The sequence below is a fragment of the Sturnira hondurensis genome, unplaced genomic scaffold, assembly GCF_014824575.4.
Source record: "Sturnira hondurensis isolate 20B ecotype Veracruz unplaced genomic scaffold, ASM1482457v3 Scaffold0015596, whole genome shotgun sequence".
Classification (NCBI taxonomy): Eukaryota; Metazoa; Chordata; class Mammalia; order Chiroptera; family Phyllostomidae; genus Sturnira; species Sturnira hondurensis.
Window position 1 is genome coordinate 24157455 of NW_028088227.1, and position 25254 is coordinate 24182708.

Below are 25254 nucleotides of genomic sequence, written 5' to 3' on the forward strand. Positions count from 1 at the left end.
TTTCCCATGGACTTTTAATGCAATCTGCAGCATTATGAATTTCTCTGTGTGTGAGTGTGCACAGTAGGGTGTGGGTATGTGTGAGTGTATGTATAGATGTGGGTATGTGGGTGTGTGAGTGGATGTGTGTGAGTGGGGGGATAGGTATGGGTATGTGAGTGGTATGTGTATATGTGTGTGGGAGGGTGTAGATGTGTGTGTGGTATGTGTGGATGTGTATGTTCCCTAACTTTATTGCACTGGGAATACAATCTGTCTATTCCTGAGCCAAAAATACAAGTCCTAAATATTACACCTCTATAATAAAATTGACATTGAAGGAGCAAGTCTCCTCTTGTTCATTTGTTTGTTCCAAAATTACTTACTGTTTTGGTCCCTTACTCTTCCACTGTATTTTAGGATAAGCTCTTCAAAACCCACAAGAAGATTTGGTTTTTCATTTAATTGACAAATGTCATCTTTAAATATTGATTGATCATATCATTAATGAGATATAACTGATATTGTCTTTTATTTTTTATCAATCTTACCAAAGTTAGACTTTTTTTTCTTTACACACAACCAGCCTTTTATTACTTCTATTCTTCTTTGTCCTGTTTCACAAATTTCTGTTCTTACTTTTCTTATTTCCTTCCTTCTACTGTCTTTTGTTCTCCTAGCTTCTAAACTCAGACACTTATCTGATCAATTTTGAACCTTTTTTTATCCTCACCTAAGGAAATGTTTTGATTTTAAAGAGGAAGGAGAGAGACAGAGAGAAACATCAATGTGAGAAACACCAACTGGTAGCCTCCCATACACACCCCAACTGGGGATCGAAACCACAATCTAAGTACGCGCCCTAACTAGAATCGAACCCACAACCTTTTGATGTTTGGGATAACGCTCCAACCAGCTGAGCCACCCAGCCAGGGCGTCAGCCTTTTTTCTCTTCCAATACATAACTCTGAGGGTATAAAGTTCCCCCATGCACTGACACAATCCATAAGCCTTAATCTACATCGTGAAGAGTTGGTCAATTCGGGTATTTCCATTGTGAGTCCTTCCTTAATTTGAATGATTTTTAGTGTTTTTTTAATGTCATATATGTAAATTTTCCTTTCTTGTGCTTTTATTATTGATTTCTGACTTTAACTTCATTGGTCTGAGGACATGATCTGAAAAAACTAGAGATTGACTTTGTGACCATTTTGAAAATGTTTCACACATTTCAAGAAAATATGTATTTGCTAGTTAGTTGCAGTTTTTTCAGACAACCTAAAGATAGAGCTTGTTCAAATCTTGTATATTTTTATTTATGTGTTTGTATCTGACCTACTAGTGTTTGTTCCTAAGAAATAAACACTAAAATAGCCCATATGACTGTGAATTTATCCATTTCTCCTTATAAATCAGCCAATTTTCCTATATATTTTGAGTTTTGATTATCTTATATATCTATACATTCTGAATCACTCTTATCTTTATCATAACTATTTTCTTTTATCATCGTATAGAAGTATATTATACATTAAAAAGCTTTTTGTCTCCACATGCATTCAATCCAGTATTAATAGAGCTATACCAGTTTGTTGTAGGTATTAACTGCCTAGCTTATTTACTTTATATCACTGCAAAACACTGTCCCAAATAACATTATGAAAAGCATTTGGGTGGATTTTGTACTGTATTGTTTAAATCTCACCTTAAGAACTTGGTGGGTGCCCTGAATCATGGGATCTCCTGGAGGACTGGATGTAAGGTTTGAGATGAGAAGTATACTCGGGGAGCTCTAGGCTTCTGGTGTAAGCAACTAGACAATGAAATGATGGTGGGAAGCTCCCAAGTCCACTTTTGGATCTGTTATGTCTGATATGCTTGTTAGACTGGCAAATGAAGATGCCAAATAGGCACCAAGTCAAACAAGTCCAGGGTTGGTTGGAAAGGTCCGGGGTTGGAACCATCAGAACACAGAGTGGGTGAGACCCCAGAAGGAAGGAAGGAGGTGGAAGCACGATCAGCCACCACACTTTATAGAGACACAGGAGCCAGACAGTGCATTCAGAATAGTGTGTGGAGACCACCAGCCCTTTAGGGAAAAAGCCAAGGCCAAGGACAGAAATATTAAAATCCCCAAACTGTGACAAAGTAGGAACACAACTGGACTTTGATCAAGTGCTCTGAGCATGTCCCACCCCCAGCTGTCGTGGCAACAGGTCCCCTTCCCCAAGCCAACAAGGAGACCACCACATGCAAAGGAAGAAAACAGAAGTCAAAAGCACAGCCATTACAGTCAGGTTGGTTCATCCTTCGGCAAGGTCTTGACAGGAGTCACTGAAGCAGACAATGAACCAAACCTTGTAGAAAGCAATCTGCATATAGCTAAAAGGGTACATTTTCACTCATACTCACAGATGAACTGATGGGTTGAGCTGATTCCTGTCATCAGTGTGAGTCAAAAGTCACATGGGTAAGTATCTTTACTATTATTCACACTGGCATCTCCTCAAAGAGCCTAAAAGCTGAGATAATGTAGATCCTTACCCCAGAAAGCCCCTCATGGGGCAGTTAGAAAAGCAGCATGCTGAGAGGGGTCCTGCCTGCACTGCACTGCACTCCCTGCACTGGTCAGGCAGGCTGGGCCCTCCAGAACAGGCTAGAATAGAGAGTACACAGGTGGAACACAGCTTCAAGGAGTCCACACTGTGCTAGGTGACAGCTGACCACCAACAGCCTCGATGCCATGGAGGACAAAAGACCTCCCTGCCTCAACATGGTGAGCTGCAACATTCAAAAGGGGAGACCGCTTCCTCCTGGGTAGATAGGGAAAGCTGCGTGGCCAGACCAGGCTAGTTTGTTCTAGCCCCTATGGGTAGAATTGGCATACTGGGTCCGCAAAGGGACAGTCCTGATGGATAGAAACCAAGAACCAGGTCAGGGGCTCTGCCCAGTCTGGCAGGAACATACACTACATAAGCAGGAGAAGTGGCAGGTTGAGCTGGAGAGACAGGTTGCAGGCCAGCACCAGAGAATCCAGAACATGTGGTGGAGGGGCTTGCTCACCTGGCCTTTATCTGAAAGATAATAGGTTGCCAAGGACAACTTCACAGTGGAGGCATGTTGAAATCTGGAACCCTATTACTATTGGAATAACTTCCTAAACTCTGGGTAATTAATACATTTATCTTCCAAACACTCATGTGGTGCTGGGAGATTTCCATGTAAATTATATCAAAGCAACCCTCACTAAAAATGTGTCATCACAATTTATATAAATGTAGATCTGGAAAACAGCTCAAGTTAATGAGATGCTGACCATAAACCAGTGCATATACTACCAAGGGAAGACTCAGAGCAAATCATTTGAAAAGGAAAAAGTGTACTTGATAGAGACACAGAGAGTCAGTCTTCAAAGCTGACTTGTCAAATGAAAAAACAGCAAAGATGGAAACTTAGGGGATTACAAATTAAAATGGGATACAACTAGACACCTATTAGAATTGTTAAAATTTTAAAAACCGACACACCCAATGCTTGCAAAGTCTCAGGGTAGTAGGAACTCACTCTCACTCATTCTAGTAGGAATGGAAAATGGTGCAAGCCACTTTGGAGGTAACTGGGTGTGGGGTATATAGGGATTCTCTGTACTATCTTTATAATAATTCTGTAGATTATAAATAAATCTAAATAGTTTCTTTAAAACTGTTTTAAAATTAAAGGCTTATTTTTAAGAAAACCTTCAATTAAAGAAAAAAAAAAGACCAAAGTCACCAACTTTTCAGTAGTTTGCAGGAAAACAGCAACTTTCTCACAGTACCGACAAATTCAGGTAGATTGCATGTACACTTGGATACTGATATTGCAGAACTCCAAGGGAAGATATTTTTACAAGAAAGTCCAAGTTCATGGGAAATGCTCAAGATTTTATTATTTGGGCACCATGTAACTTGTAGTATATCTGAAATGCAAAGTATTTTTCCACCAACTAAGGTCTGCTTAGTGGTAATGGAAGCAAAACAAAGTATCAGCTTTGCCTCAAAAATATTTCTAATTCTTACACTGAATTTAAGTATAAGACATTGAATACTCGAGAAGGCAGGCTATCATTTCTGCACACCATAAAATATCTTCACACTTACTGGTCACTCCTTAACAACAGTCCCCTTTGCTGAGCACAACCCATTAAACACTTCCTATGCATGGCCTCTCCCCTCACACCAACTCAGCAAGACAGAGACTAATATTTCCATTTTCCAGATGTGGAACCTAAGGCCCAGAAAGGCTAAAGGCTTTGTCTGAAAGCTTCAAAGAGAGCAAGCTAGGGAGCCAGCCTTTGAACTCTGGCCTGCCAGGTACCAGAGCCAGCCAGCTTCTCCCTCCAGGATAGGATCTGCCAGAGGCCCCTTGGTGTGTGCACACAGCCGAGATACAGCAAGGTGGTCTGCCGGCCAGGGCCTCGCCGGGCTGTGAGCAGAGCTCATTGGTCAAGTGGGCATTCTTGTGAATAGTGCGAATGTTCCTGGGGGAACAAAGGAGCCTTCCTACATGGAGAAAGATCAGGAGTCATCTTGAATCTGTGCCCTTGAAACAAAGCCAGGGTCTAAAAGCTTTTACGGAACCACATGCATCACAGTCATCAATATGCCATTAGATCCTGGACATTAATTCCCTAAAAGTATTTCCGAACCTTTGAAAGGATTAACCCTTTACCATATTGAATTGTTCCCCTCCCAGAAGCTATAGTTGTTGGCTTTTTTTTTCAATTTAAATGAGACATTGATTTTATTTTTCTACCTTCATAAAAGTTGCTTAGATAAAATAAAGCAATGTTTTACAAGTGATCCCTTGCACTTTTATATCCTGAATATTAGGATGATCCTCTTCAGTTTACAAAAGTTCTATGGGTCCCAAACCTCAAGGGGCAAAAACAGTGTAATTACCCTCCCAGGCTTCTTGATCAGAGGGGTTCCTCAAAGGTTTTGGGAGACAGGGTACACAGGATCCCAAAAGTCTCCCAAGAAAATTTAGAAGTCACTGAACCTAATGCCCAGGCATGGAGAATCCCGGTGCCCAGCCTCCTGCTGCCACCTCTTCCTACAAGGTGGCCCCATCACCTGCCAGAACACCTTCCGAAGCCAGAGCCCCCACCTTTCTCACCAAACCTCACACCCTTATGGTAACGCTGCCTGTCACTCCCCCACAGTGACACTATAATCCTGAGTGTGCTCCTTTCGCACAAAAAGACTCCAATCTTCAAACAGTACCTAACACCTAGGAGAAGGGAGAGGAGGGCACTTAACTAGACCTTCCTTCTGGGAACAGCTTTTTATGAGCTGGACTAACCTTCCTCAGTTCTGTGGCTGATACTCACTGGGGAAGCAGGACTATCCTTGGCATCAGAGAAGCCTGAGCTGAATCCTGACAGTTACCAGTGGAATGACCTTGAGCAAGCTTCTTGACTCTTCCAAATCTCAGTGTCCTCCTCACATTCCCAGGGCTGCATGAGCGGTCAAAGGACAGCATGGGTGAGTGCTCAGCACTGCAGTGTAGCAGATAGATCAGTGCACCGCTCCACTGACACTGGAGACCTGCCAACGCCAGCAACAGCCTCAGTCTCTGACTCCCTCTCCAGGAGCCTAACAACAATCAGGAAGCACACTGAAACTGGTCTATCACCTCCACCATTTATATGCCATACTCCTAATAATGCAACCTATATTTGCCCACTGCCTCTGGAATCAATCTAATTATGCTTCCTAAAAGACAAATCATATACGATGGCCCAGAACCTCTCAAAACAGGGCAACAGAAGTTCATCAGGAATTCAGATTCCCCGGTCTCACACCTGCTGGATCAGAATCTGCAGGTTTAAAGATCCCAGTGATTCATGTGTGCATTAAAGTTTGAGAAGCACTGCCCTAGATCCCTAGAGACCACAAGTCTTTCAATTCCAAAATTTCTGTTAGGGACTATTTCAGACCAGAAAGCATTCTTTTCTTCCCACTGCTACTATTAATAGCATGTATACACACTTAGACAGCATGAGGAGTAAACAGAGACTGGCTTCGAGGGCCTGAAAATAAGAGTTGTAAAAAGAAAATATAAGTGTGCTGACAAGCCTCATCACCATGAGGTTTCCTGTCATCTTTTTATCAACCTCCCTCTAAGCACTTTCTCCTCAGTCTGATCAAAGTTTGCAGAAATAGTGATTTTTTAAAATATAAACACCCAATTCCCAGATGTAGGTGGCACTGGGAACTGGAACAGTCTCAGACTGAAGAAGAAGGAGAGGAGGAATTCACTGGCATTTTCAGACACCTTCTGAAAGGCAGCGAGCTCATCTTCCCTGTCCACAGCAGACCAGCGCCACCTTCCTCCACCAGCTAGACGTTCTTAATCTAAGCTGCTAAAAGGCTCCCCATGCCTTTTGGGATTTGTGCTAACTGAACCAAGCACTTGCTGATTAAGCCAAAACCTCTCCTCTTTCTAGAGCATTACTACATGGGTAGTGGGTTGGGGGCTGAAGGAGAGGAGGGCAGGGTGGGGGAAGAGAAAGACAGCAAATAACAAACTCTATCCACCACACACCAGTACACTAACTAGGCTCTGCTACTAGAAACCAGCCCAACAAGGCATCTGGGCAGTGCTTAACAGAAAGAACAAGCCTGTCCCCTGGATGCTGCAAGACCTAACTAGTTTGGGGACCTAAGCACTGCAATTCTGCCAAAGCCCCCGGGTGACTCTCCTGTGCATTCAGGGTGGAGAAGTATGACTCCTGGAGAAAGGGTCTGCTGGAGTCATTACCACTGGCATTCTGCAGTAATGAGGTGGGTCTTCTAAAACACAGGACTGCTGATGTAATGGCGTAAGTGACTGCTGGGCTACTGGGTGTCCTGAATGGTAGAAGTCTCTAAGACAAATGGAAGGTCTTTCCAAGACTGGTGCTCACAAACCATAAACAGACATGTACAAAAGCAACAGTGTGTCCTGACACTGGACATCCTCTGTGCCTCTCCCACCTCCAAGTGGACCAAACTGGGGAACCTATGGCCAGGCCAACATTTATCTCTGCCTGCTGGGTGTATGGCAGGAGGCAGTGAGCAATGGTGTGATGCCCATTTTCATGTGGCCAATGAACTAAAAGTGGTTTTTGTGATTTTAAAAAGTTGGGAAGAAAAAAAAAGAATGAGACACGTCACATGGGGTCTACATACCTAAAATATTTACGTTCAGACTCCTGGTTTGTGATAACCTTAGGTGCCCAGATGTACCCAGCATGAGTCCACACTGGTGTGCACTTTCTCTACCAACTTTATAGCCAGGAAAGACCTGAAATGCCTTGAACAGGGGAAGCCAACATAACCTCAGTCATCCTAAGAGCCTCAAGGAAATGAGCTCCAAAAGGAGCACAGAGAGGCCCTCGTCTCCATGTACACAAGGAGACCATCCAGTTGAATGGCTCAGGAAGAGTCTCCACAGCCACCTCAGCTGGTGGCTCTTCCACACGACAGCCTCAGTGGAGGCCAACTAAAGAGCACTAACCAGACTCCCAGAAACCAAAGAAAGGCAGTACTTGGTTATCTCCCAAATCAACTGTCATGATGTATTCAACAGACAAGAGCACTCTGTGTCATATACCTCACACTATATCGCATCCCTCTGTAGGTCATCTGGCTCACAAAATTGATTTAGGAGAGATTATTCAATTCCATTTTGCATTTTCATGTTTTGGAACTCTGCCAGCAGCAACTTCTGTTCTTCCGGAGGTCAGAAAGCTACGGACAAGACAATCTCCTGCTGTTGTAAATGGAACTGCATATTCCCTTTATGAATTTCCTGTCAATCTTCAAATTACTTCAAATACGATTGCCCTTCATTTAGACAGTGTTTTATGTCTCCATGTCTACCTTCTCCCCATATTCGATTACCTTGTCGGCTGCAGACAGCTCTCCCCAGAGACCCTCTGGGCGCCTATGTTGAAGGGAGTGTTGGTGAATGGGGACAAAGGGGGGGCAAGTGCAACTTCTGGTTTGCAGCAAGCTGGCTGACCACAGCAAATGTAAGCTAGTATGTCTTGCATTTTAAAAACTCCTGTTCTTGGTCCCGCTCCCCCACCAACCAACACCACAGCCCCATATTCTTTTAGCAGAAAAACATGTGAACAATCATTGCTGTCTTCTCCTCTCACTGTGGTCAGGCTTTACCTGCCCTTTCCTCAGCCACCAGCCACTCCACGTTGCCAGTGTCTCCCTCAAACACCTTCCACGTTTGATACCTGTCACCTCATCCACTCAGTGCTTCCTGAGCTGACACTTGACCAGCTACTCTTCTCAGTCGCTCCTTTAGAAGTGTGTCTTCTCCCGACCTCTTGACATCAGAGGGCCCTGCCTTGGTCCCAGGTCCTCATCTGTCTCTTTACCTGCTTTCAAAAACTCTGTCCCTTCACCTAGAAGCCCAGCAGTCCCAAACCTCCATCTCTCTCTCCCAAATCCCAACTCATGTGCAGGGGCCTGTTCCTATTGCCTGTGTTGTGTATCCTAACTGGAGCCTCAGGCCTCCCAGCCCCTCCAATCCAAGGCACTGAGGGCTTCCCCATCCTTGACCACCACATGCCACCTTTCAGGCTATCTGAGCAAAAATCACTCTTGATACCTCTCCTTTTCACATCACAGTTCTATGTTTGTGAGCAAGCTCTGTGAACTCTACCAGCCAACCATGACCAGAACCCAACCACTGCACAGCCCTCTGCCCTACTGCATATCACCATCTCCCTTTCCCAAGTTAATGAGATGACCACCCAACTGGCTTCCTTTTGTCCTTGACCCAGAAAGGGCAGGCAGGACCATCTTTTTAGAGCCTAAGTCCAGCCCAAAGGCTGACCGATGAGATCAACTTCTACAGGCAGCTGTATGACGAGGAGATTCATGAGCCACAGTCCCAGATCTCCAATATGTCCATGGTGCTGTCCATGGACAACAGCTGCTCCCTGGATCTGGACAGCATCATCACTAAGGCCAAGGCCCAGTATGAGAAGATGGCCAACCACAGCTGGGCTGAGGCTGAGGCCATCTACAAGATCAAGTATGAGGAGTTGCAGAATTGGCTGGGAAGCACAGGGATGACCTGCATCACACAAAGACAGAGATTTCTGAGACTAACTAGAACATCAGCAGAATCCAGGCTGGGATCGATGGCCTCAAAGGCCAGAAGGCTTCCCTGGAGGCCACCATTAAGGGTGCCAAAGAGTGTGGCAAGCTGGCCATCAAGGATGCTCAGGCCAAGGTGGCTGAGCTTGAAGCCACTCTGAGAGCCACCAAGCAGGACATGGTCCAGCAGCTGTATGAGTACCAGAAGTACTCATTCATGAGCTTCTGGCCCTGGACATGGATATCGCCACCTACCGCAAGCTGCTGGAGGGCAAGGAGAACCCACTGGAGTCTGGGATGCAGAACATGAGTATCCATACCAAGACCATCAGTGGCTACTGAGGTGGGCTGAGCCCAGCTTACAGGAACTTCAACTACAGCCTGGGCTTCCAGGTCAGCCTGGGCTCTGGAGGGAGCTCTGGCTCCTTCAGCTGCACCAGCACCAGCTCCTCCAAGATGGTGGTTGTGAAGAAGATTGAGACCCAAGATGGGAAGCTAGTGTCTGAGTCATCTGATGTCCTGTCCAAGTGAATGACTACTGTGGTCCCTCCTGTCCTCCAAGCTGGCAGGAAAGGAGCACTGTATGGGAGCAGACAGTATAGGAGACCCACCTGAGGCACAGCCCCAGGCCTCAGCTCACCCTTCCAGTGAGGTTGTTTACTGCCTGGGCCACCACCTCTTACCCATGCCTCCAACTAAAAGCCAAATCAAGTGGGGGCCTTTTTTGCCCAAAATAAAGCCTCAGCTGGCTCTGCGAAAGAAAGAAAGAAAGAAAGACAGAAAGACAGAAAGACAGAAAGACAGAAAGACAGAAAGACAGACAGACAGACAGAAAGAAAGAAAGAAAGAAAGAAAGAAAGAAAGAAACTGCCAAACTGTTGTCCAGAGAAGGTATACCATTTTACATTCCCACAAGCAATGTATGTTCCTCCACATCCTAACAATCATTTGCTATTATCACTAATTTTTTATCACAGCCATTCTGACCTGTGTATCTCATTGTGGTTTTAATTTGTACTTCCTAAATAGCTAATAATGTTGGGTATCTTGTCATGTGCTTATCTGCCATGTGTACTATCTTCTTCCTGATGAAATGTATCTTTGTGTCTTCCATGCAGTTTCTAGTTGGTTTTCTTTTCTGTTGAGTTTTGATAGTTCATATATTTTCATTATCAGTCTTTTCTTAATATATGATTTATAAATATTGCTTCTAGTCTGTAGCTTTCCATCATCTTATCAAGTTCTTTTGCAGAGAAAAAGTTTTTAACTTTCATGAAGCCCAAATTATTTGGACTTTCCTCCTATAGAAGATATTTTATGTCAAGTTTAATAACTTTGTCCATCCCTTGTCCTAAAATATTTATCCTATTTCAAGGTTTTATAGATTTGCATTTGTGATACCTCTGAGTTACTTTTTGTGTTAAGGTACAAAGCAGATTAAGGTTCGTCTCTTGCTTATGAACGTGTAATTATTCCAGCACCACTTGTTAGAAAGGCTATCTCACTGATACTGGATTGCTTCTGCAATTCTCAATCGTTTGAGAAAATAATTTCTCAAAAATCATTTGGGCATATTGCCGTGGTTCTCTATACTATTCTCTATACTGGGTTCCCTAAACTGTTACACTGACCTGTGTGTCTGTCCTTCTGACAGTACCACATAGTCATGATTACTGTGGATATAACATCTTGAAATTAGGCAGACTGATTCCTCTCCCTTTAGTCTTCCTTTTCAAAATTGTTTTAGCTCTTTTGGTTTCTTTGTTTTCCATATTTATTCTAGAATCAGGTTGTCTATGCCTATAAAAATGTTGGCTGTGATTTTAATAGAAGTTGCATTAACCTGGTATAATAATTAGGGGAAGAGCAACATCTTTACTATGTTGAATTTTCCAGTCCAAGAACATGGCCTGTCTTTCCATTTTTTTAGAGCAACTTTGATTTCTTTCATCAGGATTTTGTCATTTTCAGCATAAAAGTACTATGTATGTTGAAATGTACACCTACATGCTGTTTGTATATTTTTAATTTTGGTATCTCTGTGTTTATTCATAGTACGTAAAAATAAAACGGATTCTTGTGTGTTTATTTTGAATTGTACAACATTGCTAAACTCATTTGTTGGTTTGGTTGTTTTTTTTTTTCCTTTGGGTTTTCTACATTTTTGTAACTTCCTATGAGTCTATAACTATTTAAAAATAAAAGTTTTAAACATATGTGAGATACAGCTAAAGTAGTGCCTAGAGGGAAAATTATAGGTCTAAATGCTAATGTCAGAAGGAAAAAACCCACAATTATCTTAGTTCCTACCTTAAGAATCTTGATATATATATATATATACACACACACATACATATACATGTGTATATTCATATGTATATATGAATACATATATATTCAAAATAATTAGAAGAAAGAACATAATAAAGACTAAACATCAATAAAAGGAAAGGACCCAAAAACTAGAGAAAATCAATGAAAGCACAATCTATATATTTGGAAAATCAATAAAATTGATTAACTGCTAGCTAGATTGATCAAGAGAAAAAACACAAGTCACAAAAATCTCAGTAGTAAAAGAAAAGATAGCATTACAGATCTTACAATAATGAAAAGGATAATAATCCAATATAAAGAAATTTTATGTCACTGAACTTGATCACTTAGAAAAAATCAACATCTTACGAAACACAAGTTACTAAAACTAACTCAGGACACAAAAATCTGAAAAGCTGTAAAAAAGCTACCTTCTTAATTTAAAATTTTCCCACAAAGAAAACATGAAGTCTGGGTGACTTCTATCAAAAATTTAAGGAAAAAAAATATAATCTGACACAAACCCATTTAGAAAAGAGAGAACACTGCCCAATACGTATTGAGGCCACTTTTATCCCGTCACAAAACCAAACAAAGACATCAGAGGAAAAGAAAACTACTGAACATCAGTTTCCCTCATGATCCTAGATGTAAAAATCCTTTCAAAAGTATTAGGAAATCAAATTCAGGAAGACAAATAGGTAAAAGATAGATAGATAAAAATATCCATCAGGACCAAGAGGAGTTCAACCTGGCAAGATTCATTTAACATTTAAAATGAAATAAATGTGCCGAGCGGGAAGGGCAGCAGGGCTCAGGGAGCTCACAGTCCCCAGAAAGACTTAATTCAGTGGGAGAGCTGAACTACCCTGAGACTCTGAGAGTGCCTCAGCACCTAGGCCAGCAGAGAGGGAGAAGGTGGTGTGTGAGCTGCCCCTAATTAGTGCCCCTCACAGGCAGCACAACTGGTGGATTAAAGCACCAGCCTGGCACAGGGAACAGTGGGGGCTCAGCAGTGCACGGAGGATCTGGGCTGGAGGCTGGGCAACTGTGAATACTGTGGCTCAGACCTGACCCCCATCCTCACAAAACCAGAGGAAAGGAGAAAAAAGTAAATAAATGCAGTTCAAAATATTAATAGAATAAATGCAAAATAACCCATGATATCTCAATAAATACAGAAAAAGCACTTGACAAAATTTAACACAGATTCATGATAAGAAAAATTTTAATTTAGGAAACAAGAACAAGAGGGGAATTCCTCAAGCTGATTAAAAGTATTTATGGAAAACCTAAAGTTAACATTATAATTAATGGGGAAATGAAATGACTGAATGTTTTCTCCATAAGATAAAGAACAAGGCAGGAAGATTCACCCTCACCACTTGTATTATAATATAATGAATGTCTGTGATAATAAGTTGAAAAAATAAATAGAAGGCACACATATTGGAAAGGTGTAAGTAAAACTATCTTTATTTGCAAATGACAAGATCAAAGGGAAAGGTTATTAAAACTAATAAGTGACTTTAGCTAAACTGAGAATATAAATTCAATATACAAAAATATATTGCACACTAGCTAACAATTAGAATGTAAATCTTTTAAAACAACCACTTAAAATAAAAACATGAAACATTTGAAGGGTACATTTAACCAAATGTGTGCAAGATTTGTATACTTGAAGCAAACCTCTGGAATTTCTTGAAGGGATGAAAAGATCAGGTATCTTTTGTTCTGTTACTGAGGCCACTTGGAAAACCTCCAGGTCACCTAAGGATAGGGCCAGTCACCAGGGGAACCAACCATGTGATTAGAGGGTTGGACCTTTCAGCCCTACTCCGCCCACCCTACCAGCCCTGCCCCCAAGCTCCAGGGTTGGAGAAGAGGCGGAGATTGAGTCCCATCACCAATAGCCAATGAATTCATCAATCATGCATAGGTAATGAAGCCTTCATCAAAACCCAAAAGTTCACCCTTTGGAGAGCTTCCAGGCTGGTGAACACCTTGGAGATTCAGGGGGACTGGTGCACCCAAAGAGCATGTAAACTTCAAGCTCCTTCCCACATACCTTGCCCTATGCATTTCTTACATCTTCATCTCATCTGTATTGTTTATAATATCCTCTCTAATAAACTGTAAACATAATTAAATGCTTCTCTGCGTTCTGTGAGCCACTCTAGCAAAGTAACTGAACTCAAAAAGGGACCATCCCATTTATAGCCAGTCATTTAGAAGGCACAGGTAACAAACAATGAAGACTTTTGACTGGCATCTGAAGTGGGACAGGGGTGGGGGGTTGGCAGTCTTGTAGGACTGAGCCCTTCACCTGTGGGATCTGAAGCTAACTCTAGTTAGTTGGTGTCATAATTGGACTAAATTGTAGGGCACCAGCTGGTGTGGGAGAATTACTTGGTGGCATGGGAAAAACACATTATCAATGATCAATAAAATGCAGATTAAAACCACATAAAAAATACCACCACACAACCTCCAGAAAGGCAAACACGTACAAGAAACCAGGTAACAATGCATTGCTGGTTAGACTGCAATCTGAGTCAACCACTTTGAAAAACTATCTGGCAATTATCTACTAAAAGTAAATAACAGCAAGCCTTGTGACACGACAATTCTACCTTTGGGTATATATGCAAGAGAACTGTATATATATGTCAGCCAAGAGACACCAAGAACATGAAGTCAGAGAGGCTTTATTATTAATTGCTCCAAACTGGAAACATCTCCAATGCCCATTTGTGGTAAAACATTTGAAAAAACAGGCACCTTGTGCTACAAGGTAGACAATAGTTTTACAGTTGCAAAACTATTCCACCTTTGCAACTGTAAACAAAAAGTTGATGCGGTATTTCGTCCACAAAAAGAATTTACTCAGGAAAAAGAAAGGACTGTAATCCTGCACATGCAGATATAAGTCACATGCACACACACACAAAGGCAAGAAGCAGCAGGAAGTTCTTTTCCGAGCAGAAGAAGGAGGTACAAGGAAGGGCTGTCACAACCCTGAAGCTCTGTTGTGATCCTGGAGAGCTTCCTATAAGGCTACGGAGACCTACATATGGTGTAAGAGCACCTCCCACAGGCCCTCCCAATTCCTGTCTTCCTTAAATTCTCTGTCAGAAATCTTGACAATAAATAAAAACCCCTCTGAGCATCGTTTTGAACTCCTGCTCTGGCACAAACTGACTGAGAACATCCTCTCTATTGATTTCATTTTTTTTACCTTTCCTTTCATCACTTTAAAATTCACAAAGGGCCTGTTTGTTTTCCTGCTTTACTGTATCCTACTAATAAGACAGAAACAGAGTATGCAACCATGTCTCATTTTTTAGCCAGATGTGTACTATTTATATCCAAAAACTACAAGGGGCATTTCATCCATTCTGTGGCAGCAGAGGAGGCGGAGAGTGGACATCACACAGGCTCAGACATGCTGGTCATCATGCACCAGGTCACACCTTGAGAGACATGGAAGACAACTGTTTTCTATTTTACTAATTAGAAATCTAGCCAATAAAGGACAACAGCTATCACTTGTTGCACACCAATAAATACTAACTAGAACTTTAATCAAACAATCAGTCAAGAGGATCTATGGAAGGAGCTAGGGCTTATGAAGTTCTTGCACTTTACATAATCATAAGAACTCGATAGGAAGAATTCTGTGTTTCTAATAAAGGTCTATGGTTCTAACTTCTCCCTCCCTTAACTTCCTTTTCCCTTTTATAAACACCCCTCCTCCTTGGCATACAGGCCAGAGTGTGCAAGTGGCTTGCCATGTCTGCATGCACTGGGCTGAAACCCTTCCCATACCTCCACCCCCAACAAATAAGTCCTTTTGGGTGACAAAAACACCTAGTCGATATTATTTTTCACACAACACTTACTATGTGCCAGCCCCACTGTACAGTCTCCAAGATCAAGCTGAAATGCCTGTCCTCTCCAAGGCCTTCTTCCATCTCTCCAAAGTGCCTGCCTTTCAAAGTTCCATGTCCTTCCTTCTCTCTTCTCTGAAGATGCAGAGCTGACACTTTATGGTGCTGAGACTTATGTTCTTGCATTATCTCCGTCCCCGATGGATTATATGCTGCTTGGGGGTGGGGCTATTGCTCACCTGTGTTTACATCCTTAGCATCCACCAGCACAGGGCTTTTCTGCAAACAATGTGGTGGGTTGAATTCCTAGCATCACAACTCAGAGCCTCAGCCTGAGAAGACTTTCTGAAGAGGAAGAGGTCCCGGGCTCACTTGATGAAAGCAAGAGCCAGCACATGGCACAGAAAAAGAAAGAGCAATCTTTGTGATGGTTCTAGTCTGCTGCAGTGACAGTATTAATTCCAGTGGAGCTCTTGGCCAGGAATGTGGGAGCCGAAAGGCTGATGAGCTCATCGCTGAAATGCTGGCAAGCATGCTGATTCTTGGCCCAGCCCCAAAAGAATGTGATGTGAACATTACCCGCCATTAAGCTGACTCAGAGAACAAATGATTAAGTTCCTGATAATCAAGGAGAAGATTCTGGCTTGGCCATTCTTCATTCTGATGCAACCTGAGTTTAATGCCTGGTGAGGGATAATTCCAGCCCAATACAAAGGAGCAGCTCTGACGGGGTGTATGTATTCTCAGCTAGTCTTGCCTCACGGCAGGGGGCAAGGAGCATTTCACTTTCTAATGTTCCACCAGCCATTCAGAATCCTCTGTGAGCAATCGTCTTCAATATCAGGCCATAAAACAGGTGATTCTGTTTATAGGAGCCGGGCTATTTAAAGACCAGCTAGCTCATTAACGTCACCTGTCACAGCCCTGTACTTGATGTAGCAACTCAATACAGCCCACAAGTGGAGGAAAATCTTCACACACCAAGGAAATGAAAGATGTTAGTGGCCACAGATCACCTAATCCACACCTCTGAGGACATCAGAAAATAAGTCTCTAGGCAGGAGTGATTCCCAAATGACCCAAAGACTAATAATCCCACAATATTTCCCAAATTTTCACGGTTCTTTCATTCTGGAGGCCTTGGGGTGGGGGTGCAGTGAGACTCCCATGCATGACTTAACCAGCAGGAGGTGAGGGCAGCACTTAGAAGGCAAACCTAAGTTCGCTCTACTCTCCCTCCACTCCACTCCGGCACAGATCTCACCACACACCCCTCTCCCTGTTCACTAACACCAACCTCACTGACACCTGTTTCCAGAAAGAGACACAGACATTAAGAGTCCAAAGGCACAAAAAGTTTATCATATGGGGACAAGAAGCCAGGTTTCTGTCTTCAGTTCTAGCTCCAAGGAACAGGGGCAAGAACCACTGACACTAGTGATAGTGTTTGCCCTACAGGTCTGTGCTCTGAGACAGGAGCTCTAACCCTGGTTTCTCAGGAGCCTTGGATTACTAATATTCTGTGGTCTATTATGCACTGTGGCTTAGCTAATTCCCTTCTTTTTAGAAAGATTCGATCATGTTTAACACCCCTTCTAGGCAATAAATTAGAAACTGAATCTTACAGTTTATAATATTTTTCTCATGATGATCTGGGAACTGAAAGGGAAATGCAGCTAATCAGAATTCCTTATTCCCTGATTCCTACTAGAAGTAGCTTTATTATTCTTTCTATACAGAGCACTGGAATCAACCCAGAGTTCCCACCCAGGTAGAGGCATGAGGAAGAGCTGGGATGAGCACATGGCTCTGCAGACACGTGGGCTTGTGTCCCCACACTCCCTGTGGGCAATGCAGCTCATCCATGACAATGACATCCCTGGGCAAGAGGCATGCTTCTCCACCTTTGTTTCCCCACTGGCACGCAGTAAACCTGAGTAAGCCAGCCAGCCAACAGTCACTCCCTCCTCACCCACCACATCACTCTGGCACAGAGCCCTTGTGCAGCTGCTGTGCAGAAGCACAACTTTCCTGTCTCCTCTGTCTTACACAGTCATCCCCGGGTACCTGCAAGAGATATTGATTCTGAGACCCACAAAGAGTACCAAAATCCACAGGTGTTCTAGTCACTTATATAAAACGGTGTAGTACTGGCATATAACCTATGCACATCCTCCCTTATACTTGAAATCATCTGTAGGCTACTTACAATACCTAATATGATGTAAATACTATGTAAACAGTTGCTATACTGTTTTGTTTGAGGAGTGACAAGAAAAAATATCTGCACATGTTCAGTACAGATACAATCATTGTAGGCCTAACTTCACAGTACACATCAGCAATAATGTAGCATTTTTAAAATACTTTTGATCCAAGGTTGGTTGACTCCATGGATACAGAACCCACAGATGCAGAACCTGTGAATATAGAGGGCCAGCTGTATATTCTTAGGCAGCTTTTCAGTTGAGAGCTTGTCCTACCAACCTTCTTTCCCTCATAAAAAAAAAAAACCCTAGGAAAAAAACGTTAGGGTCAGTAAAACTATCTACTGCACAATACTTTTGATCTCCATCTTAGTACTTATCACAGAGGTCTACACCCCACTAATAATACTGGTACTGATAAATGTCAAATTACAGAACAATCTGGAGTCAGTCTCCATCACAGAAAAAAACTGCTCACAGAGCTTTTGAGTTGAAAATCAAATTCTAGACTTCTGGTCAATATGGTGGCATAGGCAGACAGGGCTCACCTCTTCATACAACCACATCAAAATTACAACTAAACTATAGAACAACCATCACTCAGAGCTGTCAGATATCGAGTTGAATGGAACTCTGATAACTACGGAATTAAAGAAACTACATCCATCCATACTGGTAGGAGGGGTACAGACATGAATGGGCTGACCCCTCACCCACACCTGGTGGATAAAAATTTGGGAGGGATATCTGAGGAGCGAGGAGTCCCAGCCCTACACCAGGCCCCCAGCCCAGGGTTCCAGTGCCAGGAAGGTAAGTCCCCACAACTTCTGTCTGCAAAAACCAGCAGGAACTGAGTCAGTGGAAGAAACCTCTGGTGTCCCAAGCAGTTCCCCTTAAAGAATCCACACAGACTCACATACTCACTCACTCCCCTGAGCTCCAGGACCAAGGTAGCAATCTGAAAAGCACCAGTGGTATACAAGAAGAAACTGAAGTACCTGACACCAAGGCGAGCTGAGGCCATTGTCCCTTTTCTAAACTCTCCCCCTCCCCCAGAGACAGCAAGCTGGTGCCATAACTGAGACTCTATCAACCTGGCTAACACTGTTTGACCACCTTAGAGATGCCCAGAGACTTCGCCCCACCCAACTTACAGGCCCACCCACGCCGCTTTTCAACATGAACGGTTGGTCTTGGCTCATGCTTCGTAACTTCTTAAATCCTCTCAAACAAAAGCAATGGCTAGCCTCAGTGACCCCTAGACCCAGCACTAGCGGCAACAAGCCTAGATTCACAGGTTGGCTTCACCTGGGAATCTCAAGCTCAGAACATGTAGCAGCCATCTCAGATTGCTTTATACCTCAGCTCAGGCAAGACACAGCGGTAGGGGGTGGGAGACGGGGCTGACCTTGGCCTGCACCACCTGGAAAACCCCAGGGACAGTGCTCCCAGTGGACAGCTACAGACTACATCAGAGCACCACCACACTGCGCCTACACTGCTGATCCTGCAGAGAGCAGAGGCTGATGTTAAGTGGTCACAGCCAGTCCTTGCAGATGACTGGTCTGAATAAATCCCTCACATCGATCCACCAATAGCAACCAAGGCTCAGCTACAAGAGCAGGGTGTGCTCAGCCTGCAAGAAGGGCGCACCTCAAGTGGAGGTGATCAACCTGGGTGATAGGGGAGGTGCTATCCCACTGGACCCTATAGGACACCTACTACATTAGGCCACACTACTGAGACATGGAGTCAAAGCAGCTCTACTAATACCTAGAAACAAACACAGGGAGGCTGCCAAAATTAGGAAACAAAGAAGCATGGCCCAAATGACAGAACATTTCATTTCTGGAGGTCAAAACTCCAGAAAAGGAGCTAAACAAAATAGAGATAAGCAATCTATCAGATGTAGAGTTCAAAACACTGGTTATAAGGATGCTCAAGGAACTTAGTGAGGACCTCAGCGGTATAAAAAAGATCCAGTCAGAAAAGAAGGATACACTAATTGAAATAAAGAACAACTTATAGGAGAACAACAGTAGAGTGGATGAAGCCAAGAATCAAATCAATGACAGGAACATTAGGAAGCAAAAAACAATCAATCATACAAGAAGAAAAAAAGTATCCAAAAAATGAGGATAGCATAAGCAGCATCTGGGACAACTTCAAGAGGGCCAACATTTGCATCATAGGGATGCCAGAAGGAGAAGAGAAAGAACAAGAAACTGGAAATCTATTTGAAAATATACAATTAAAGAAAATTCCCTAATTTGGTGAAGGAAAAAAATACGCAAGTCCAGGAAGCACAAACAGTCCCAAACAAGATGGATGCAAAGAGTCCCACTCCAAAATACATCATAATTAAAATGTCAAAGGTTAAAGATAAAGAGAATCTTAAAAGCAACAAGACAAAAGGAGGTAGTTACCTATAGGGGAGTTCCCATAAGATTGTCAGCTTATTGCTCAAAAGAAACTTTGCAGGCTAGAAGGGATTGGTAAGAAATATTCAAAGTCATAAGAAGCAGGATTCTACAGCAAAGATTGCTCTACCCACTAAAGCTGTCATTTAGAATCGAAGGGCAGATAAAGAGCTTCCCAGACAACAAAAAACTAAAGGAGTTCATCACCACCAAGTCATTATTATATGTTAAAGGGACTTTTTTTTAAAAGGTCAAAATGAACATTAAAATGGAAAAAAAACAAATCTATAAATAACTGAATCTCAAAACAAACCAAGCAAACGAGAAGAACAGAGACAGAATCATGAATACAGACAGCATTTTGATGGTTGCTAAATGGGAGGGAGATGTGGGAGAATGGGTGAAGAGGTGAGGGGATTAAGAAGTACAAATAGCCCTGGCTGGTGTAGCTCAGTGGATGAGTGTGAACCTACGAACAAAAGGACTGCGGTTCAATTCCCAGTCCAGGCACATGCCTGGGTTGCAGGCCAGTTCCCGGCAGGGGACCATTGAGAGGCAACCATACACTGATATTTCTCTCCCTCTCTCCTTCCCTTCCCTTCTAAAGATAAATAAATAAAATCTTTCAAAAAAAGAAGTACAAATAGGTAGTTACAGAATAGTCATTGGGATGTAAAGCACAGTACAGGAAATGGAATAGCCAAAGACCTTATATGCATGACCCATCATGGACATGAACAAGAGTGGGGAATTGCCTGAGGGAGTTGGGGGTCTGTGGAGAGGGGAGGGGGAAAATCAGAACAACTGTAATAGTATAATCAATAAAATATAATTAAAACATAAAAAAGAAAATTCTGACATCAGTTTCTAAAATTTACAATATTAAAGTTGAAATAAATTCCTCAACTTCCTTCCAACATTAATCTTTCCACTGAACCTACCTTCCTGTTAGCATTCACCTAAAAACAAATAAACAAATAACTCAGTCTTCCCTCTGACTCAGTGTTTGGTAAAACTCATCAAATCAGCAGTTCTCTGAGGTTCTTCACCAAAACCACCTGTTTCCACTCAATCCCATTATCCTATGCCACTAAACCAGCAGTTCTCAAACTTTTTGAATTCAGAATCCTTTTCATTTCCTCGAATTATTTTTAAGTATATTTTATTGATTGTTATTACAGTTGTTCCATTCCTTTTTTCTCCCCTTTGTCCCCCTCCATCCTGCACCCTCCTTCCACCAAGTTCATGTTCACGGTCATACATATAAGTTCTTTGGCTCCTCCATTTGCTATACTATTCTTATCCTCCCCCTGTCTATTTTGTACCTACAATTTTATGCTTCTTATTCCCTCTACCTCTTTCCCCATTCTCCCCCTTCCTCTCCCCACTGATAATCCTCCATGTGACTGCCATTTATGTGATTCTTGTCCTGTTCTAGTTGTTTGCTTAGTTTATTTTTGGTTTTATTTTTTAGATTCAGTTGTTGATTGTTTTGAGTTTGTTGTCATTTTACTGATCATAGTTTTTGATCTTCTTTTTCTTAGTTAAGTCCCTTGAACATTTCATATAATAATAAGAGCTTGGTGATGATGAACTTCTTTAACTTGACCTTATCTGGGAAGTACTTTATCTGCCATTACATTCTAAATAATAGCTATGCTGGATAGAGTAATCTCAGATGTAGGTCCTTGCCTTTCATGACTATGAATACTTCTTTCCAGTCCCTTCTTGCCTGCAAGGTTTCTTTTTGAGAAATCAGCTGATAGTCTTATGGGAACTCCCTTGTAGGTAACACCTTTTCTCTTGCTGCTTTTAAGATTCTCTCCTTATCTTGGGTAATGTATTTATGATGTGTCTTGGTGTATTCCTCTTTGGGTCCAATTTTTTGGGGACTCTGAGCTTCCTGGACTTCCTGGAAGTCTATTTCCTTCACCAGACTGTGGAAGTTTTCCTTCATTATTTGTTCAAATAAGTTTTCAATTTCTGGCTCTTCCTCTTCTCCTGGCACCCCTATGATTCTGACGTTGCAATGTTTAAAGTTGTCCCAGAGGATCCTAAGCCTCTCATTTTTAAAAAATTTTGTTTCCTCATTCTGTTCTGCCTGAATGTTTATTTCTTCCTTCTGTTCCAAATTGTTGGTTCAGTCCCAGATTCTTTCCCTTCCCTGTTTGTTCCCTGTATATTTTTCTTTATTTCACTTTGCATAGCCTTCACTTCTTCCTCTATTTTGTGTCCATACTCAATCATTTCTGTAAGCATCCTGATTACCAGTGTTTTGAATTCCACATCTGACAGGTTTGGCTATCCCCTCATGGCTTAGTTCATTTCCTGGAGTTTTGATCTGTTCTTTCATTTGGGCCATATTTCTCTGTCTCAGTGCACCTGTTGTATCATAAGAGGCAGAGCCTTAGGTATTCACCAGGGTGAGGCAACCCACTTTGCTTTGTTGTAAAGCTGTATGTGCGGGAGGGGTCAGAAAGGGAACAATGCCACTTGCTCTCACCCTCTTTCAGTCACCTCCCCTGTTACCCACAAGCAAATTGGGCCCTTCTGGTGCTGATTTCCCAGTGGGAGGGCTGGTGTACATCCTAGGACCCTGTGGGTCTCTCCAATGAACTCTCATTTGAGGCTGGGAGTTTCTCTCACCACCACAATCCCCACAGAGTTTTATTGCCAGAAGTTTTGCCTTTAGTTTCCAGCACTGGAACCCTGGGTGGCATAGTCTGTCTCACTCTCCAGTTGTTCCACCTGGTTTATCCATTCACAAATGTGGGACAGCCCGGTCCTCCAGCTGCCACCTCACCAGCCCTGTGTACTCCCTGCTGCTTGTCCTCTCTGCCCCTCCCACCACTATGGATGGATATTTCTTCTTTAACTCCTTGGTTGTCAGACTTCCATACAGTTCAATTTTTTAGCAGTTCTGGTTGCTTTTTGTTTTTAAATCAGTTGTTGTCCTTCCTTTGGTTGTGCACAAAAGCAACCAAAGGATGCTTTGTATCTACCAATACCTCCATTTTAGCCGGAAGTCAGGATCTTCAAATTATTTCTAAGTGGGTTCTATCTGATATTTATAGTACTTGAAATTAAGACAGGGATTTCAAAATTATATATTCAGTAATTCATTCACAATGAATAATAAACCTATAATATGTTATCAAAACTAAATTTTTTATTAAAAAACTATATTTTCCAAAACAAAAATAATTTTTTAAAAAAATGTTAGAAGAATTTGTGGAACTCTTTGATGTCAGGGTTAATAAAACACAGCTATATTCTCATATCTGCTTCTGCATTCAATCTGTTGCAACCTGTTGTTCTGGTTAAAGTATGTGAAAAAGCCCATCCTCACATGGACATGTGGCTAGAAACAGGAAGCACATTTTCATAGGTTTATCAGACCACTATGGATGCTACCCTTTGGAAAATTCATACATAAACACTTGATAAGTGGTCATTTCTTAAAGGTTAGTTGCAACATGGAATCTGAATAAACTTCTCAATAAACTAAAAATAAACTTTTAGGACTATATCACATTAAAACCCATTATCAGTCAGTTTTGCACCTTGAACAGATATTTTGCTCATGCATGACTATTGTAACAACATGCGTTAGTCATATGGAAAATAATGGTTCACTGAGTTATATCCCAAATGTTAATACATTTTAATATACAATGTCAAAAAACCACATTTGTTAATATCGTCACCTAGGTTTATCAAAACGTCTTTGACTTTGGGAAGTTATCAAGCTTAAGAAGTTATGGCAGATACAACTTCTAATTTTTGACTGAGAACTCAAATTTTTATCAGTTACAACAAGTGCAGGGAGTTGTTTCACTTTTGAAGTGACAGGTTCAATTTCAGATGTTGCCGGCCAAAAACACAAGTCTGAATAACCATAGTCTGTCTGTCAGTTATTCTTTAAAGTAAGAACAGTATTTCATCAGAAGAGGAGCTAGTTCAGCTCCCAATCCACAAAAAGCACAAGAGTTTTTCCTCAAAACAGTTGTTGTAATTCCATCTGCAGACATGCATTAAGTGAACTTTCAATTCTGTCTCTCAGAATATTAAAAAGACAGGTGCTCGAGGGGCCAAGATTTAATAAAATTAATCATTTTTATTGCATCATCAATGACATTCTCTTTTTTTGGTAGAGAATAAAGTTTTCATTCACTCTCCAAGAAAGGAGAGGGGCATGGTGTGGAGAACTATGACAGCTCATCAAGGACAGTTTAAAATTATGTTGGCTTTTAAGCAACATCATGATGTATGTGAGGGGGTGGTGGTGAAGGACACCACCAATGCAATGCAAGTAAAGTTTGGGACCCAGCCTTGATGGTGTTCAGACACCCGTGGTTATTTTACCCTCCATCATTTTGTGTCAGCTGCCCAAATATCAACACAGTAAGAGAGGAAATAATGTCTCAGTACCATTAGGAAAATTGCTGTGACCTCACCAACCCTCTGAAAGGGTGTTAGGGTACCCTGAGGGTCCACAGGTTACAAATATCATGGGTGTACTTGGGGTGTCAAGAGAGCAGAGAAGAGGGTTTGCATCTACTGGTGAAGCCTTGTCTACCATGTCTAGCCTTCAGCATGACCATTGTTGGTTTATAATATAACTGAGTGCCCTTCGACTATTCATTAAACAGTCCTCCCTCTTAGGGTGGAATTTAACTCTCTGTTCAGGAATGACTTGTGACTCCCTTCCAGCTCAATATTCCAATCTCTTTACCTAATGGTGCTACAAGTAATAATGCTCGGGCCTCACCTGCAGATTTCCCTGATGGACTAGTCAAGCCTGGGCCTGTATGTAGGAGTATACCTGCCCAAACAAGATCTTAACACTAGGCAGACAGGCCCAGCCAAGAGCCTCAGCCTCAGCACCCAACAAGACGCGGAAGGGCTGACACACCATCGTGCAGACTCACTGAAATGACCCCACATGACTGCTGTTCCTAGGCACTTACTGCTGGGCCTGAAGGAAAGGAGCCCTGACGCCAGGCTCTCCTCAGCAAGTCCAGTAAAGCGCAGGGCCCTGCCTCAACCGCATTTTGTTCTTGTACATGGGAGAGACTCTAGGGACCTTGTTGTCGAATGCCAGGAAGCACAGCTACTCCCCACTGAATCCCTGTTGGCCCAGGAGAAGCTGTGCCCAGAACAAAAGAAACAGAATGATAGGTTCTGTGTGGGGCGTGTCCAAGAGCAAAAGCCCCTAGACATCCAAATGTGCCAGGAGAAGTCGGGGTGCCATGTGGGGGCTGGAGCCCAGCTTCAGGGGGCAGGGAAAAGA

At 42.4% G+C, this 25254-nt stretch overlaps 1 protein-coding gene and 1 pseudogene across 15 annotated transcripts in view; one reads left to right on the forward strand and one right to left on the reverse strand.

Moving 5' to 3' along the window:
• PCBP3 (poly(rC) binding protein 3) overlaps positions 1-25254 on the reverse strand; it is a 217042-nt gene that overhangs the window by 169877 nt on the left and 21911 nt on the right. The window lies entirely within an intron of this gene.
• On the forward strand, positions 2723-9715 carry LOC119000069 (keratin, type II cytoskeletal 8-like; annotated as a pseudogene).